The sequence below is a fragment of the Budorcas taxicolor genome, chromosome 13, assembly GCF_023091745.1.
Source record: "Budorcas taxicolor isolate Tak-1 chromosome 13, Takin1.1, whole genome shotgun sequence".
In the NCBI taxonomy this organism is placed as follows: Eukaryota; Metazoa; Chordata; class Mammalia; order Artiodactyla; family Bovidae; genus Budorcas; species Budorcas taxicolor.
The window spans coordinates 64022132-64042123 of NC_068922.1; the positions used below are offsets into that span (position 1 = coordinate 64022132).

General features: G+C 37.1%; 1 protein-coding gene across 4 annotated transcripts in view; it reads right to left on the reverse strand.

The window, feature by feature from the left end:
- The window catches only part of NCOA6 (nuclear receptor coactivator 6), a 91599-nt gene that overhangs the window by 67578 nt on the left and 4029 nt on the right, over positions 1 to 19992 (reverse strand). For 3 of the 4 annotated variants that reach the window (XM_052650828.1, XM_052650826.1, XM_052650824.1), the window contains exon 2: positions 7652 to 7729. The exons of the other annotated variant lie outside the window; for it this stretch is intronic. The gene's annotated coding sequence lies outside the window, so the exon portion shown is untranslated. The remainder of the gene's footprint in view (positions 1 to 7651; positions 7730 to 19992) is intronic. 4 annotated transcript variants of the gene reach the window in all.

Consider the following 19992-nt stretch of genomic DNA (forward strand, 5'->3'; position numbering starts at 1 on the left):
CCCCATGGACTGCAGCAAACCAAGCCTCCCTGTCTATCACCAACTCCTGGAGTTTACTCAAACTCATGTCCATTGAGTCGGTGATGCCATCCAGCCATCTCATCCTGTCATCCCCCTTCTCCTGCCTTCAATCTTTCCCTGCATCAGGGTCTTTTCCAATGAGTCAGCTCTTTGCATCAGATGGCCAAAGTACTGGAGTTTCAGCTTCAGCATCAGTCCTTCCAATGAACACCCAGGACCGATCTCCTTCCTGTCCAAGGGACTCTCAAGAGTCTTCTCAAACACCACAGTTCAAAAGCATCAATTCTCCAGTGCTCAGCTTTCTTTACAGTCCAATTCTCACATCCATACATGACTACTGGAAAAACCATAGCTTTGACTATACAGACCTTTGTTGGCAAAGTAATGTCTCTGCTCTTTAATATGCTATCTAGGTTGGTCATAACTTTTCTTCCAAGGAGCAAGCCTCTTTTAATTTCATGGCTGCAGTCACCATCTGCAGTGATTTTGGAGCCCCACAAAATAAAGTCAGCCACTGTTTCCACTGATGCCCCATCTATTTCCCATGAAGTGATGGGACCAGATGCCATGATCTTAGTTTTCTGAATGTTGAGCTTTAAGCCAACTTTTTCACTCTCCTCTTTCACTGTCATCAAGAGGCTCTTTAGTTCTTCTTTGCTTTTTGCCATAAGGGTGGTGTTATCTGCATATCTGAGGTTATTGGTATTTCTCCCTGGAATCTTGATTCCAGCTTGTGCTTCATCCAGTCCAGCATTTCGCATGATGTATTCTGCATAGAAGTTAAATAAGCAGGGTGACAATATACAGCCTTGACATACTCCTTTCCCGATTTGGAACCAGTTTGTTGTTCCACGTCCAGTTCTAACTGTTGCTTCTTGACCTGCATACAGGTTTCTCAAGAATCAGGTCAGGTGGTCTGGTATTCTCATCTCTTGAAGAATTTTCCAGAGTTTGTTGTGATCCACATGGTCAAAGGCTTTCGCATATTCATAAAACAGAAGTAGATGTTTTTCTGGAACGCTCTTGCTTTTTCGATGATCCATCAGATGTTGGCAATTTGATCTCTGGTTCCTCTGCCTTTTCTAAATCCAGCCTGGACATCTGGAAGTTCATGGTTCATGTACTGTTGAAGCCTGGCTTGGAGAATTTTGAGCAGTTTACTTTGCTAGCGTGTGAGATGAGAGCAATTGTGTGGTTGTTTGAATATTCTTTGGCATTGCCTTTCTTTGGGACTGGAATGAAAACTGACCTTTTCCAGTCCTGTGGCCACTGATAAGGTTTCCAAATTTGCTGGCATGCTGAGTGCAGCACTTTCACAGCATCATCTTTTAGGATTTGAAACAGCTCACCTGGAATTCCATCAACTCCACTAGCTTTGTTCATAGTGATACTTCCTAAGGCCCACTTGACTTCGCATTCCAGGATGTCTGGCTCTAAGTGAGTGATCACACCATCGTGATTATCTGGGTCATGAAGATCTTTTTTGTACAGTTCTTCTGTGTATTCTTGCCACCTCTTCTTAATATCTTCTGCTTCTGTTAGGTCAATACCTTTTCTGTCCTTTATTGTGCTCATATTATAAATATGATTAACACCAAATGCTATTTTTGAAAAATTGTTATTCAAAACAAAGGTACAAAATTAAAATTACTATCAGTCACCATGATCTTTATTTGAGTAGTATGAACAATTTTGCTAATATGCTCTGTCATTAATTTAATGGGTTACCTGCCCCTCCCCATTAAAGGATAATGAGTTTTAGGCTAGGTCAAGGAACACTGGCCTATTCGAGACACCTCATACAATAAGAACCATACAATAAGTGGTCTTTTGTGACTGACTTCTTTCACTTAGTTTTATTTCTCCAAAGTGCTGTATAGCAAGTAACAGTACTTCATTATTTTAAATTACCAAATAATTTCCCTTTGTATGGGCTTCCAGGGCTTCCCTGGTAGCTCAGCTGGTAAAGAATCTGCCTGCCATGTGGGAGACCTGGGTTCGATCCCTGGGTTGCGAAGATCCCCTGGAGAAAGGCACGGCTACCCACTCCAGTATTCATGGACACAGGAGCCTAGCAGGCTACAGTTCCTGGAGTTGCGAAGAGTCGGACACGACTGAGCGACTTTCACTTTCACGGCCTTCCCAGGTGGCGCAAGTGGTAAAGAGCCCACCTGCCAATGCAGGTAGACATGAGGTGCAGGTTTGATCCCTGGGCTGGGAACATCCCCTGGAGGAGGGCATGGCAATCCACTCTAGTATTCTTGCCCGGAGAATCCCATGGACAGAAGAGCCTGGCAGGCTGCAGTCCACAGGGTTGCAGAGTCAGATATGACTGAAGCGACTCAGCATGCACACACATATCCCTTTGTATGTAAACACCATATTCATTCATTCATTCATCAGTTGATAGACATTTGGATTGTGTCCACCATTCGCTATTATGACTAATGTTGCTATGAATATTGGGGTGTACAAAATTTTGGCATGGATATATGTTTTAATTTCTCTTGAGTATATACACTGAGGAGGAAAACTGCTGGGTCATATGTTATCTATATTTAACCTTTTGAGTCAGACTTTTTTCTGAAGGAGTTGCATCATTTTGCATTCCCATCAGCAGTATACAGGAGTTCCAATTTCTCCACATCTTCACCAATATTTGTTATCTTTCTGATTATAACCATCCTAGTGGGTGTGCAACTGTATCTCACTGTGGTTTTGACTTGCATTTCCTTGATAGCTAATGGTGTTCAGCAAATTTTCATGTTTATTGACTACTAGAATAATTTCTTTGGGGAAATATCTATTAAAATTCTTTGCCAATTTAAAAATTAGAATGCTTGTCTTTATTACTGAATTGCAAGAGTTCTTGATAAATTTTAGATATAAATCCCTTTTTAGATACGATTTGCAAATATTGTTTTACATTTTGCGGGTTGCTATAAGTGACTTTTTTAATTTGGTTCTCTTTTGACTGTTCATTATTGGATGTTGTATCATATGTCTTTACAGAAGATGACTTTGTTTTGTAATTTGGGACAAATTGAGTATCCGGAAAAAGTTTTATTAAATTCTTACTTCAGGACTTCCCTGGCAGTCCAGTGGTTAAGACTCTGAGCTTCCACTGCAGGAGGCATGGGTTCAATCCCTGGTTGGAGAACTAAGATCCTGCATGCCTCAAAATAGGGCCAAAAAAAAGCAAAAGTTAAATATAAAAAGTAAAACTACAATCACATATTGGTTATATATTCATACACACTATATTTATCAGGTCATGGACTGAAGAGCTAAAGCAAAATATATAATATTATATAATACATAATATTATGTATTACACAAATCATTATATAATTTCATTATTATTTTTAAAATTTTGCAGGACAAAGTACACAACAGTAAAAAGGCAAAATATAAAGTGGGAATTATATTTGTAAATGACAAAAGGTTAATAAATTTAACATTAAAAATTCAGGAAATATTAACACCCCCCTCCAAAATTGGCCCTCCAAATAGAAAATTTATAAAATTAGAAGTAAAAATCATCAAATATATGAAAAGTTTGTTCATTTCATAAGTAATCCAAAAAACCAAAATGAAATATGCCTTTCTTCCAACATGAACATTTTTAATGAAATACTCAACTGCAGCAAAGGTTAATGTAAGGCAGATTAACATTCATATTTTGCTCATAAATGTTCATTTTCCTTAACATCATAATTATAATCCTCATATCTAGGAATCTAACTTAATAAATAATTAAAGATGTGGTTAAAGATTCATATTCAAAGATGTTTATCAAAATACTGATGGTGAAAAACTGGAACCTAGCTCAAGGCTCAACAACAAAAGTGGTGAATCAATTTAAATGTACTCAAATATTGCTTCTCCATTAAAAGTCATGTTTTCAAAAATACTTAACATCATGGGAAATGCTCACATTTTAAAGATAAGAAGTATATAAAACTGATTATTTTTATTTTCTTAATGTTTGAACACATGTTGGGAAAAAGACAAAGGAAACCCAATAATAAGACAAACGACCCAATAAAAAATCTGCAGAAGATTTGAACAGATACATTACACTAAGAACATGAAAACATGTTCAACATCATTGGTCATCAGGCGAAGGCAAATTAAAGCTACACCTACTATAATGGCTAAAATTAAAAAGAATAATAATATCAAATGTTGACAAAGATGTAGAGCAACTGGAACTCTCATGTTGGTGGGAATGTAAAAAAGAAATAAATGATTTGGCAGTTTAAAGTTATATAAAGTTTCTTACCATAAGACCCAGCAATCACTCTCCTAGGTATTTACCCAAAATAAATGAAAACATGTCTACACAAAGACATGCCTATGAAAATGAATAGAACTTTATTTACAATGGCCTCAATTGAAAGTAAACTGGCAACAAATCAAAGGTCTATCAGTTAGTATGTGGATAAACTGAAGTATATTCCTATAGTAGAATACTGACAAATAATAAAAAGCATCGACTACTGAAAGGATTTTCAACTAGAGCAGGGAGGGGATTTTGTCCTCTATTGAACATTTGGCAAAGTCTGGACACATTTCTGATTGTTACCACTAGAGAGGGGAGTGCTAATGACTTCTAGTGGATAGCAGTCAGGGATGCTACTGAATAACCCACACGCACGGGACAATCTCCAAGACAAAGAATTATCCTGTTCAAAATGTCCACAGTGCCAAGGCAGAAGAATTCTGAACCACTGATACATGCAACAACATTAATGAATATCAAAAACCTCATGGTGATCAAAAGAATATTTCTATGACATTCTAGTAGGCAAAACCAACCTACAGCAATAGGCATCAGATGGGTACTTGTCTGGGATTGGGGTGGGGACTGATTACACAAGGATGAGGTAACTTTGGAGTGAAAATGTTCTATATCTTTATTGTGGGGATATATACATCTATCAAAACTCAAACTGTGCATCTTACTATATATAAATAATACATGTAAGATTAGTAAAAAAATAAATTGTCGAAGCTGGGTTAAAGGTACATGGGGGTTCAGGATAGCATTCTACTTTTGTATCTGTCTCAAGTTCCATGACAAAATGTTTTAAAAAAATACATATATAAACACTAAATGATACAGGGAGAAGCCTTAATTGAATCTTGAAACATACACACACACCACCCACTCAAGATTAAAATCTCACTGCGAGAATGATCTTTGTATAATGTCTCCATTTTTGAAGGGGAGAGAAGCTAATGTTAAAGATAGAAGGAAGAAAGAGATATAGTTTGATACAGGGAAGGTAAAGAAAATTTTACAAACTACTCCTCACTATCACTATTCCCTTTAATATCCCATTGACTCCCAGCCTGGCACTAAGCCATGTCTTCTGGGGTAGACAGACTTTTAAGATGGCCACCAATTATCCCAGCCTCCTGGTATTTATGCCCTGGTATAATCACCCCTGCCCCTCCTCCTCCCCTTGAATGTGGGCTAGCCTAGTGACTTACTTATAGCCAAATATATATAGTAAAGGTGATGGGATGGTATTCCCATGATTAGGTTATAAAAGAATGAGACTTCCATCTCCCTAGGAGACTCTACTGCCTTCTCAGCTTGCCACGTTGGAGGGGCTACAAGGTAAGGAACTGACGATTGTCTCCAGCCAATAGCCAGTGAGAAACCAAGGCCTTAAAAATCCAACATCCTTTGACAAAGTAAATTCTGCCAACAACCAAGTAAGCCTAGAGGAAATCCTTCTTCAGTTGGTCACTGAGATGACTCCACTCCTGGCAGACACCCTGACTGCTGCCTGCGAGACCCTGATACAGAGGGCCCACCTAAACTGTGTCCAAACTCCTGACTTCTGGAAACTGTGCCCTAATAAATACATGTTTCAAGCGGCTAAATTTGTGGTAATTTGTTATGTAACAATAGATAACTAAGGCACCCTCCTTAGAAATTCTGCTGAACATTCATGTCTTTTTAAACTGTTTGGCAGGGACTTCCCTGGTAGTCCAGTGGCTAAGACTCTGTGCTCCCAATGCAGATCCCTGCTGGGAACTCTTGATCCCTGGTCAGAGAACTAGATCCCACATGCCACAGGTAAGAGTTCACAAGCTGCAACTAAAGATCCCATGTGCTACAACTAAGACCCAGCACAGCAAAAGAAATAAATAAATATTTTAAAATAAATAAATAAACTGTCTGGCAGTTTCTTAACAAGTGAGATATACCAGTTTTGTTGTTGTTTAGTTGCTCAGTTGTGTCCGACTCTTTTGCAACCCCATGGACTGCAGCCCACCAGGCTCCTCTGTCCGTGGCTGAAGTGGGTTACCACTTCCTTCTCCGGGGGCATCTTCCTGACCCAGGGATCAAAACGGCATCTCCTACATTAGCAGGCAGATTCTTTACCACTGAGCCACCAGAGAAGCCCAAGATATACCATACAACTTGCTTAAGGTCCTACTACTAAGTGACCAAGCTGTGACTAGAGCCCAGTCAGTCAGTCATAAAGGCTGGACTCTTCACTACCACCACCACCCCCCCCCCCCCCCACTCTACTCTATATCTCAGACCCCTCGTGTTCTAGGTAAAAGCACACTCAGTTCACTAAAGAAGGATAGGTTCATTCACCCATTTAACAAATATTTAAGCATACAGGCCAGTTATTGTTTGAAATGTTAATGATATAATGGGGAAGAAAATATATACATGGTACCTGCTTTTATGAAGCTTACACTCTGGTAAGAATTAGGTTTAAAGAACAGGATTCTAAAATAAAAATATTTATCCTTTATTCATATATTTATCCAAATATTTATACAAAAAAGTCATAAGTTGCGTAGTGGCCAGATCTGCTTTAACTAGCTGGAACAGTGGTTCCTAAACTTGTCGGCACTTCAGAATCCTGTTGGGATCTTTTAAAAATTCCTAGGCCATATCCCCAGGCTAATTAAATCACAACCTGGGGTGAGAGGTGGTGGTTGGGAGGCGGAACAAAGACATCAGTACTTTACGAAGTTTTACTGGAGATTCCAGTGTAAAGACAAGTTTGGAAAATCACTAAGCTTGAGTTTTTATCTGTCTAAATAATGATAAAGTTCATTCATGGTGACAAAGAGTGAGGTAAAAGAAAGAAAAACAGGAAAAAAAAAAACCTGTATATACTTGCCCTTCCCTGAATGAGAGATTTGCAAGGTAAAGGTAGCTGTGATTGTTTTCCCCAGTGTTATGAATTCTGAGAATATTAGAAAGAGAGCCAAATAATTATTTTCCTTCTTGGATTTTTCCATGCCTCCATTCTCCACCAGAATCACAGACAAATGAGATACTCACTTTTTCATCTTTTCCTGGTATTTTCCAGAAGCCAACAAAGAATTCTGCCATGTAATATATAATCAACATAACTGATAAAGACATGACAGTTGCTTTTCTAGTAAACAGATCTTATTTAATTGAGTCACTCTGGGTCCAATCCACATGCCAAATGCAGCTTGCTAAAGTAAACACCCTGCGGACACTGAGATCAAAATGGCTTCTTTTTAAAAAAGGCTACTTCTTAATTCAATCCTTTGTTTAGGTTGAAAACAAATATTTTATAACTCAAACTTGCATTTGTATACTACAGAATCAACAGACCTGTTTAAGAACTCTCTGACCACTCTCAGAAAAGATAGTTAAAGGTTGAGTAGGAGCCCTCTCCATTCCATCCAGGACCTAGACAGAAAGAAAAAAGGGCAAAGAGGAAGAAGAGAAACATCAGAAAGACAAGACTTAATATAATCAAAATAAACCTATTCAAAGCAAATTTTTGTGACTGGGCAAATTCCTTCTCTCTACCCCGTTTCTGCTAATTTCAGTCTAGAAAGAGTTGTAAAAAAACATGAGATTACCTACAGCCGTAAGTCCAGTGATTTCTTTTAAAGGAAAGCTTATTATAATCACCAAGGAAGCTTTTTCAAAATACAACAGCAATGGTTATACAAGTATGTTCATTTTTTTTTTTTTAGTATGTTCATTTTATAATTCACTATCGTTACGACTTGTACACTTTGCATTGTGTTATACTTTTAGTGACAAATATTAAAAAAAAAAAACAACCAGATATATTTGTTCTGGACAGAAGCCCTGAAGGATTCTAATTAAGGTAGCAGATACAGTCTCACAGAGGTTACAAGATTTGCCCTAGGTCACATGTGTAGTTAGCTACTGACTTAGTCCTTCAAGTCATTTTCCTACTTGTTCTGCTGTAAAACCTAAATAAGCTAATAATATTAAACTTTAACATTTATTCTCCTACTTAAAAATTATTACAAATGACAACTGCAAAAAACAAACAAGTAAACAAATGGAAAACACAGATGTCCTGGGTTCACAACTGTGAAACACAGGCCAACAGAATGAAAAAAGAGCTAGGCTGAGCATGGCAGGATGAGTGTGCTCTAAGTTCTAGTTGTGACCTTCCCATAAGGTTCTATGAATTGGGGCAGGGTGCAATCTCTCTGTGTGTGCTCAATCACATCTGAATCCTTGTGATCCCATGGCCAGGCTCCTCTGTCTATGGAAATTCCCAGGCAAGAATACTGGAGTGGGTTGCCATTTCCTTTTCTAGGGGATCTTCCTGACCCAGGGAGAGAACCCATGTCTCCTGCACCTCCTGCATTGGCAAGTGGAATTCTTTACCACTGTTCCACCTGGGAAGCCCTACGATTCCTAAATTATAAAATGAGAGGATGGATCACTAAGCTAGAACTAAAGAGGATTACAGGTTCCTTCTAAGTTTAAGAAAACTCAAGGACTATTTATCCCCCTGGAGTAGGAAATGGCAACCCACTCTAGTATTCTAACATGGAAAATTCTATGGACAGAAATCTGGCAGGTTATAGTCCATGGGATCACAGAATCAGACATGACTAAACATGCACACACAACAACAAACACATGGTTTCACTTTAACAAATAATCTCGCTACTCAAATGTTTTAAGTTGCTTTGTAAAATAAGAATCCTAGAATTCCTCGGTCATCTGCCTCATGAAAGTGAAAGTGAAGTCACTCAGGCTCGTCCAGCTCTGTGTGACCCCATAGACTGCAGACTACCAGGCTCCTCTGTTCACGGGATTTTCCAGGCAAGAGTACTGGAGTGGGTGCCACTTCCTTCTCCAAACACAAATATATTCTTCGGCTTGTGTAAAATACAAATCTCCTAGGTTTGTTGTCTAGATGCAAATAATATAGACAATATCCTCACTACTTTACCACCACCATCACCACGAGACTTTTTTTGCATGAGTAAAACTTTACATTTTGAAATCATTTCAGACTTAAAGAACACAAGATAGTTTTTTAAATGGAAAATATATGTGTAAAGAAGTCCCTCGTAATTTCTTTTTTCATAATTTCTAATCTATTATAATTTGAATACTTTCAATGGATGCATTTGTTCAACCTCTCTTAACAATCACCTACTATGTATGAGGCTCTCTGCTAAACAGATTCCTGCTCCTGAAGTTACTATATAAGAAACAAAAAAATTGTGGAATGGATAATTTAAATAAGATTTTCATGAATGCCTAGGTCTGGATATTACACTTATACTGCTTTAAAAGTTAAGTTGGCCTTTAAACCACATAGCCTTCAATGTTTCAAGATAAGGTATCTTAAAAATTGTATTAATACACAGTTAAATATAAACTGTCAAAGACAATTTGCCATGGCACAACTAGTGTAAGATCCAACTCCATCCTCCCTACATCATTTCATGAGATTCTTATAAAAACTCTTACATGTTTCCTGTTCCTAAATCCAGGGCGCCCAAGGGAAAATTTATGTAAACCTCCAGTCAAATCACAGAAACTTAGTGCCCTGAAAAGATAAACAAAATGCCTGTTGAGAAGACTTGTCATTTCACTACTGTAAAATTCCTGGTTTGCTCTTTGTAGGCATAATAGATGATTTAAGAGATTAGGGAATATTAACATTAAATCTAAATTTCAATCCTGATATTTTATTAACAGTATAAGATAAATTTGTGAAATACAATCTTTACCTCCAAGCCTCTCTTTTCATTTTTCTTAATTTCATATTCATAAAAGAACAGGTGCAAGATATGTGTAATTTATGAAGCCTCATAATAAAATAAATATTTGTGGGAAAGATGTATGAAATGCAAAATTTGAAATCCCTAAACTAACCCAGATACATACAGTTGACCCTTGAACAGCTCAGGAGTTAGGTGCTCTGATCCCAGGAGCATTCAAAAATCTGAGTGTAAGTTTACAGTCAGCCCTCCATACTTGTGGTTTTACATTCATGGATTCTACCAACTATGGATGTGTAGCACTGCAGTATGTATTTACTGAAAAAAATCTGCATATAAGTGGATTGGCAAAGTCAGACCATGTTGTTCAAAGGTCAATTGTAGTTAATAATTTTAATTGAGCATAATCAGCAGAGTAAGTCAGAGGCTCAACGAAAGTTTTCCCATTTTGTTAGACACCATGGTAAGAGGATAAAGTAAAATTTAGAAAAAAACTACACTATACATCATATTCTAATAGTGAACCACTACGTTCTTTCATTCAGAATAAAGCTTCAGTCAAAAAACAGTGCAAGAGGACTTCCCTGGTGGTCCAGCGGTTAAGCTTCCACACTTCCAAAGCAGGGGGCATGAATCTGATCCCTGGTTGGGAAACTAAGTTCCTGCCTGCCGCGAGGCCAAAAAAAATTTCTAGTCTTTTAATCCATGCTGTAATATACAAATGACACTGACATGTTGACCAAATCTTACAATGTAGGAACTAATAATTTAAAAAAAAAAAATCCCTAAACATAACGACAAGATTCTGAGCAACATCAGAGGGCCCCAGGTCCAATACCCTCATGGAACAGACAAAAAAAATTAAGGCCCAAGTAAATAATTTGTCCAAAGCTTCCCAGTAGGAGGGAAGTCTTTCATTTCATGTATGACACTTCTTTCAAAAGAAATACTTCATTTTAAAAGCAGCAGCAAAGTATGTTATATAATGATAATGAATGTTGCCCTACCTTAAGAAAGTGTTGGAAAACAACTTTAGAGAACAATGGCTTTCTTTCTCTATTAAGTTTCTAACAAGAAACTGTTAAATCATGAAATCTGGGCTCTAAATTACAAAAAGTCCTTAGACCATCATTCTAAGAGTCTGCCAGTGTTTCTTTTTCTCCACTATCTTAGCATACAGTCATCTCTCAGTATCCATGAGGGATTGACTCCAGGACCTTCCCCTCAAAACCAACATCCGCAGATGGTCAAGTCCCTCATATAAAATGATGCAGTATTTGCATATAACAGCACATCTGATCCATATACTAGAAATCATCTTTAGATTACCTATAATACCTAACACAATGTAACTGATATGTGAACAGTTGTCAAAACAGTTGTAAATACAAGGTAAATAGTTTCCAGTCCTGAGAAATTCAAGTCTTGCTTTTTAGAACTTTCTGGAATTTGGGGGGAGAATGTTTTCAATCTCCGGCTGACTGAATCTGCAGATGAGGAACCCACGGAAAGGAGAGTAAAATGTATTCAAAGACAGTTTTGTCAGGCCTTTTTTTGGGGGGGGGGGTGCTTTATACCCTTATAATTGTCACTTTCTTTTAAAAATCAAACACTGAAGTCCTTAGATCAGCTTTCTAGTTCTGTAGCTACCATTTCATCATAATTGATGACCCAGAACATACTTGGCAAACCTGCAGATAGAACTGTTATTAGATGAATACACTATCATTTTCAAACACAGGTAGAGCATTCAAATTGACTTGGAAAAACCAGAAAAGCATTTCTTCAAAATCAAGAGAGATTGTTTAAAATAATTATAACCCTAAACAATGAAGAAAGACGTTTTTGATCAAGAAAAGAAATTCAATAGCATAATAAACAGGCTCATCTATATTAAACAACAAAGAAATTTCTGCCCAAGTTGCAAAAATGAGAAAAACAAAATTAAAAATTAACAAGACAAAAATATACAAAAAAATTAGAATTATTAACTTCAGTGGAATGGTGGTGACCAAGACATGAACCTAGAAATCATAAAGAAAAAGACTGACTGACATGATTCGATAATTAAAATAGTCTATGTGTTGAACAAACCACAAAGCCAAAAGCCAACTGAGAGACCGGGATGATATATCTGCACCATGTGACAAAAAGACCCCAAATACACAAAATAGCTATTTAAAGTTGATAAAGAACTGGCAAAGTTGATAAAGACAGCCAAATGAAAGAAACACTGAGGAGGACAAGAAACAAAAATAAATTCTGAGTGTTTTGGGGTTGGGTTTGTAAAACAACTTATGAATTCAGGACTTAACACTCTTTCGAAAAGAAAAAGAAATTGTTTTATTCAAGAGCTTTACGCTTCTTAGTTTTGCCTGCTTACAATGCTTTTTTAAAAAGCAAACATCACAGGATTCTGTCAAAGAAATGTCCCCTACTGTATATATATCTGCAATCTGTAAGGTTTTCTTTGGTTAAATTATATTTGATTTAAGCTATACCTTAAAACTTGAAATTTATCTTTTATAACGCATCATTCTTTGTTACACTATATAAACTTTTTAAATGCACAGTACAAACTTAAAAGGAAAATATCAAATCTACACTGAACAAACGGTCAAACGAATGAAAAACTAGCTCAAGACTAAAAAATACTCATCAATGATAAAAATAAAAATCATGTTCACTACTCACTTTCACTCACAAAAGAAAAAAAAAATGCAACTTCACAGGAGAGATCTGGCAGTCACAATCTTACCTCTATAATCAAAGTTAACATCAACAGGGGAAAACCAGACATTTATGCACCTCGTGATATGATGCGATGTAAAAAAATGTATTAAATGTTTTTGTCAAAATGTTAGGCTACAATCTAATCACGTCTTAAACCTTCCAGTTGAGGAAAATACAAGGAACAAGTTAAATGCCACAAAGAAAACAATCAGGCATATTCAGGATGTGGGACAAACAAGAAAAATGCTCAGGTCTCAACAAATCAATGCCTTGGAGGGTGGGGGGAGGTGAGAGAGCAGATAAGAAATGGGAATTGCTTCAGATTAAAAAAAAAAAGACTACAAAAATAACAAATACAAATACAGTGCATAGTTCTTAATTTCATTCCACTTCCAATAAGTCAGTTGTAAAAGTCATTATAGAAACAATTGGAGAAACAAATACAAACTTAATGTTTGCAACATTAAGGACTTATTGATAATTTTGTTCCCTGTGATAATGGTGTTGCAACAATGTAGGAAAATGTTCTTATTTGTAAGAGACACATGCTAAAGTATTTAAAGGCATACTAATATGATGTCTTTATTTTAAAAAGGTTTAACCTAATAAGTATATTAGGAAATGTATGGCAACATACTGAATTGTTCATTGAACTATTTCTGGAAGGGTCTTTTGGGAATGTCTGAAAATTTTTTTCATAATAAAACATTTAAAATATCAAAAATCCCACGAAACTGTGATATATCACTATTACGTGTGTGAGCCTGCTTAGTTGCTCAGTTTTGTCCAACTCTTTGCAATCCTTTGGACTGTAGCCTGCCAGGCTCCTCAGTCCATGGGATTCTCCAGGCAAGAATACTGGAGTGGGTTGCCACGCCCTTCTCCAGGGGATCTTCCTCACACAGGGATCAAATCCGTGTCTCCTGCATTGCAGGTGGATTCTTAACCCGCTGAGTCATCAGGGAGGCCTCAATCACTATTACACTAGAAGAAAAAAAGTATAAAATCTACTGTTAACTATAGTAGAACTGAATAAACTGGCAGTTTTCTAAAGAATAATCTAACAAAATAGCAAAAAAGTGATACCCTTAGACCAAACTGAATTATTTTAGGGAATACAGTCTAAGAAAAAAATGGGGGGGGGGGGTAAAAAGCTGTTCAGTTCAGTCGCTCAGTCGTGTCCGACTCTTTGTGACCCCATGAATCGCAGCACGCCAGGCCTCCCTGTCCATCACCAACTCCTGGAGTTCACCCAAACTCATGTCCATCAAGTCGGTGATGGCATCCAGCCATCTCATCCTCCATCGTCCCCTTCTCCTCCTGCCCCCAGTCCCTCCCAGCATCAGGGTCTTTTCCAATTAGTCAACTCTTTGCATCAGGTCAGTAGTATAATTTAGAATTGCAAATAAAAAATAAAAACAAACTGGAAATCATCCAAATGCCAAATAACCAGAGAGATTTAAACTTTACTGCGGATTCATTGAAAATGATGACTATATTGACATGTAGAAAAGTGTATCAATATAATGCCAAATGAAAGACTATAAAAAACTATATGAAAAGACCATATGCATATAATGACTAGGAAGTTATGTTTATAATATTTAAACATAATTTTTTAAATGTCATGAAAAAAAGGAAAAAATAAAATAAAATAAAATGTCATGAAGACACATGCTCTTAGAGAAAATATGTGCGATGCAAATACAGAACCAGGAAGAAATGCCTGGGCACAAAGAAGGAAAGGCAACTGACCACGCTGTTGACCACAATTTGAATGAATAGTCATAATTTAATGTCCATAGTCCTACTGTGGGCAAAAGTCAACAGAACTATCACTGAAAGGATACAGAAAAGAATATCAGTGGCTTGGATAGTACAGAATCATCCTCAATTCCTTCCATTAGTCAGATGTTTTTAAAAGACATGGTAAGAAACTGAAAATGGTTCACAGAAAAATCAAGAGGCAAAAAATAGGATGGAAAATCAGTGATTCTGAAGAAAAGTTTGAAGGAAAAATGAAGAACAACATGATTATAAATCCAAAGAGAGGCTTTTGAATAGAATAGAGACCCTAAAAAAGCAGCTGTGTATCAATGCCCACAGGTGACTGATCAAGAGGCTAGTAAAATCCTCGTGCGCTGTGGTGGTGTTTTCTGCCTATGAGGAATTTCTGGACTGTCTTGGGGCAAAGTTACTGGCATGGGCAAATGAGGGAGACGGGGTGTGTTAAGTCACTAACTATTTGTTTATCCAAGTTCACCTGATCACAGAATCTCCCTAAAGCTTGAATTAATTATCCAAAGTCTGAATTAGTTGTCCACCGTTTCAAAACTCTGCAAGGGCTATCCTGCTCCCACACACTACCTACTCAGCAGCACTCAAATATCTGAGATCTGGTATCTAGGACCTCAATGCATTTACTCTGCCTTCATCTTCTCACAACTCCTCAATACACCAGCAAACCAGACTTCTTTATCTCATTTCCTAAATATTCCTTACAATCTACTATGTCCATCATTCCCTTAGTTCTTCTTTCCTTAACTCAGTTCATTCTAGTTTTATTCTTCCATTTACTTAGCAAATTTTAATTTAATATTTCTGTATCATGCCACCTGTTTTAAGTTGAATCTCATCTCCCCAAAGAGATTTATCCTAACCCTCAGTACCACAGAATGTAACCTGATTTGGAATCACTACAGATGCAATTAGTTAAGATGAGGTAGACCCCCAATCCAATATGACTAGTGCCCTGATAAGAGAGAAATTTGGATACAGAGGCACAAAGGTAGAATGCTATGTGACAACAGAGACAGAAACTGGAGTGAAGTAGCCGCAAACCAAGAAATGTCAAGAACTGATGGAAGCTAGGAAGAGGTACCGGAGAAAGCAATGGCACCCCACTCCGGTACTCTTGCCTGGAAAATCCCATGGACAGAGGAGCCTGGTAGGCTGCAGTCCATGGGGTCGCTAAGAGTCAGACATGACTGAGCGACTTCACTTTGACTTTTCACTTTCATGCATTGGAGAAGAAAATGGCAACCCACGCCAATGTTCTCGCCTGGAGAATCCAGGGACGGGGAAGCCTGGTGGGCTGACGTTTCTGGGGTTGCACAGCGTCGGACACAACTGAAGCGACTTAGCAGTAGCAGGAAACAAATACACCACCTTTTCTACGAAGCTGTCCCTGATTCTTCAAGTAAAAGTAATCTCGCCTGAGTTCCCACAGCACTCACTAGTTCATTTAAAACACACTTTCCCCTCTTTTATTTATGTTCACATCACTTCCCCAGATGAATTTGTTTCCTAAAAGGCAGAAGCTAACTAATCAACTGTATACAGACCTCAACAGTGGTAGGTAGTCAGCATATACTGACTTTCATAATTAACTTTTTCTCAATACATAATCATTCTGATTGTAAAACTTCTGAATGAGTTATCCTCATATATACTGAAGAGTTACACACAACCTCAGATGAAGATTCATTTTCTTTAGGAAGCGTTCCTAGATCCAAATGTACTTATATTAATTATATCAATATATATTACACTTAGATATGTGCTTGCATGTATATGTACATTCTACTGATAGCTAATATCCACAATGGAAAAGAATGTTATTGATTTGTAACTGATCTAGTCAAATGCTGGTTTACTTAATATCTTCCTACTTTTATTGGTATTTGGCAGCTAACCTGTGTCTTTGAATTTCTCCAAAATGTTTGAACTTTTAAGTCTGTATTTGATGGAAAGAACATAGCCTTACTTCCATGTAACATTTAAATTTATGGCAAGGGACTTAATCTTTTGACTAATTTCCCTGAGTAAAATCTGATTCACAGGCATCTGATTCACAAATCTGCAACTATTTATTTCCTCCTGAAAGAAACTGCAGTCTGGTCTTAAGAAAATGTACATAAATGGCACTATGGAACTAACATTCAACAGGTTCAATATCAGTAAAGGAGCTGGTTTTTGGCAATTTTTGTTGCCTCTTTGTGTATGGGGGGACTTGCAGCTGATTAATGCTAAATACAAACCAATTATCTATTTAAAATATGAATACCCTCTGAATTTGGTGATCATTAACATTATTAAGACTGACATAGTTTTTCTCCCAGGTTTATTGAGATATAATTGATATACAACATTGTATAGGTTTAAGGCATACAATGAGATGGATACACATATATATTGAGAAATGGCTATTATAATAAGGTTGGTTAACATATCCATCACCTCACATAATTACCATTTTTTATGTGTATGGTAAAAACATTTAAGATCTATTCTCTTAGCAACTTTCAAATATATAACACAGTACTATTAATTATAGTCATCATGCTGTACATCAGACTCCCAGCACTTATTCACCTTGCAAGTTTATACCCGCTGATCAAATCTCCCCATTCCCCATCTCCTGGCTCCTGACAACCACCCGTCTACTCTCTTGTTTCTGTGAGTTTGGGTTTTTAACTGACATAGCTAACATTAACTGAGTGTTAATATTCTAACTGAAACAGAATATACAATTCTTCACAAGTTAAAAAAGAGGCAGTTCTAGCCTTTCACTTTGTAGGCTCTCTATATAAAATATAGCTTATCACCAAATTATAAGGCTGCATTTACTCCCTCCAACAAAACCACAGTATTCCCTTTATGTACACATCTATATATACCTCTAGTCATTTACTAATTAACTCAGCAAATGTTTATTGAGCTCCTAGGCAGCCACCTTAAGTCCCTTTTAGAACAAGGGAAGGTAGAAAAAAAGATTATAAATTTTTTAAAATAAATAAATGTGACAGACAACACAGTAAGAAAACACCAGAGCTGAAGGAAAGGAGCGATACAGTCCCAGCCCTTAAGGAACAATCAATTTGGTGAGGAAGGAGAGAGAAACCTACCTCCATATCTCTCCTTTCTCACCTTGCTGCTCCTGTATTTTATGACCAGGCTTACTTTCCCAACGCACAGATTTCATTATGTCACTGCATAGCCAAGCACTTTTGATGACTTCCCATTACTTAATCAATTCTAAACTTCTCAGCCTCAAACTGAAGAGGATTCAAAGCCTTCCATGTATAGTATGCAGAGATTAAGAACACAGGCTTTGGAATTGGACTGCCTAGACTCATTCTCTATCAATTGTTAGTTCTATTTCTCAGTTTCCTTATCTACAAAAAGGGGATTTAAAATTAGTGCCTCTCTCATAGGGTTATTGTGAGGATTAAATGAAATGCTGCTTGTAAAATGCCTGGCACATTATCTGGCAAATGGTATGCATGCAAAAAATGAGAGCTCCTACTACTATTATTACTGTTGTTCAATCTCTACTTCCAGCCTCAACTTTAACAATATTCCTGTGACAATCCTGTTCTCCAACCAAACTAGACTCTTTACTATCTCTTAAACTCCCATCTCTACATTCATGCTTTCCCTCAGCCTGGAAAAAAATTGTCTCATCTTCAAGTTGTAAGATCCTAAACATTTTTGGCAATCCTGCTTAAAAGGCCTTCTCTTTCAGGTACCATCCTCTGATAGCCCAGCTCCATAACACATTATATATACACTCCACATGACACAAATCCTGGCTAGATTTATCCTTGTATTCTGCAGAGTTCTAGCCCAGTGTACATGATAGGGTTCAATTTGTTGACAAATGAATAAATGCCTATATTTCCTCTCTGTCATCCAAATAAACGCTCTCTTGGAAAACAGCTCCCTATCACAAGTAAAAAGATCTCTTCTGTAGTATTTCATAAAGCTGGTCAGCTAGTTTTCTTTTCTATTACCAATGTGGTAATTTCTATTATAGTATCCAGCACATAGTAGATGCCTAAATATTCAATGATTTGAATTTCATCTCATCTTACTTCAAGGATCAATTTATTCATTATGACTAAGAATGATTCAATCTTAAAAACATAATTTAGTTTTTACCTGCCCCCAAACTCATCTGTCAGTTTCTGGCCACCCTGACAATATCTTGATATGTCCCTTATTAGTTCGGGAGAGGTAATATATAGAACTTTGGTAAAGTCAGAACTAGAAAACCAAATGCCTGTAGGGAGATAAAGTAAATGAACAAAACAAAAGAGTAGTGAAAACTGCAAAGAACTACAGGGAGGAGTTCCACTCCAGCAGATAGTCTAAGGCAGCAGCTAAAATTAAGCAGCCACCTGGAAGCATCTCCTGCAACACTTAGCTCTCGGCCCCTTTCAATCTGAAAACTGAATAAAGTCTACAACTGAGTTGAGCATACTGAGCTTCCACTCTTGCCTAGGAATCATAAATGAACAATAATGCTAAATAATAAATAATAGCTAACATTATTGAGCATTTTCTAGATGCCACTCTGTTCTACATGTTATAAGAATTAGCTTACTTAATCCTCACAACAACTCTACTTTCCTTATTTTAAAGATGAGGCAAGCAAGGCACAAAGCGGTTATGCAACGTGTCCAAGGTACACAATTCACAAACCATGGAGCTGGAAACAGGGCCTTCAATAGATTTCACCAAAAAGAGCTCACAATATGAAGACAGAGTACCATTCAATAAATGATGCTGGGATAATTAACTGTACATCAGAAAAAATGAAATGACTCTACCTCACACCACACACACAGGTCAATTCCAGATAAGAGGTCTAAACATAAAAGGCAAAAAGATAATATAAAGAATAGCTACTAAATCTTGGGAGAGAAAAAGATAAACTTGATTAAAATTCAAAACTTTTTAACAACTTAAAGAGATACAAAAACATTAGCAGGAGATAAAAACAAACCAGGAAATGATATCTGTAATACATATAATCAACAAAAGGATTAATAATAAAAAAATATGAAGAAATCTTTTGGAAAAGACAACCCAATAGAAAAAAATGACAAAATAGGCCCCAGGAAGGTCTAAACTGTGAAAACCTGGCAAGAACCAGTTGTCACACAGTGGACCCCAAAACAGTAAACCATGGCACCACTGACCAATATAAAATATTCAGGGATCTATGTCATGCTGCAGATACACAGAGCATGGGGAATCCGGCCAGAAAGACAGTGCCAAGATGGTTATTCTTCATCACACAGGATGGTAAATCAGAAGTTTAATGTCCAACATTCAGACAACACAGATCAGGAACTGGCAAATATCTTTGGTAAAGGGCCAGAAAGTAAATATTTTCAATTTTGTGAGCTATATATTCTCTGT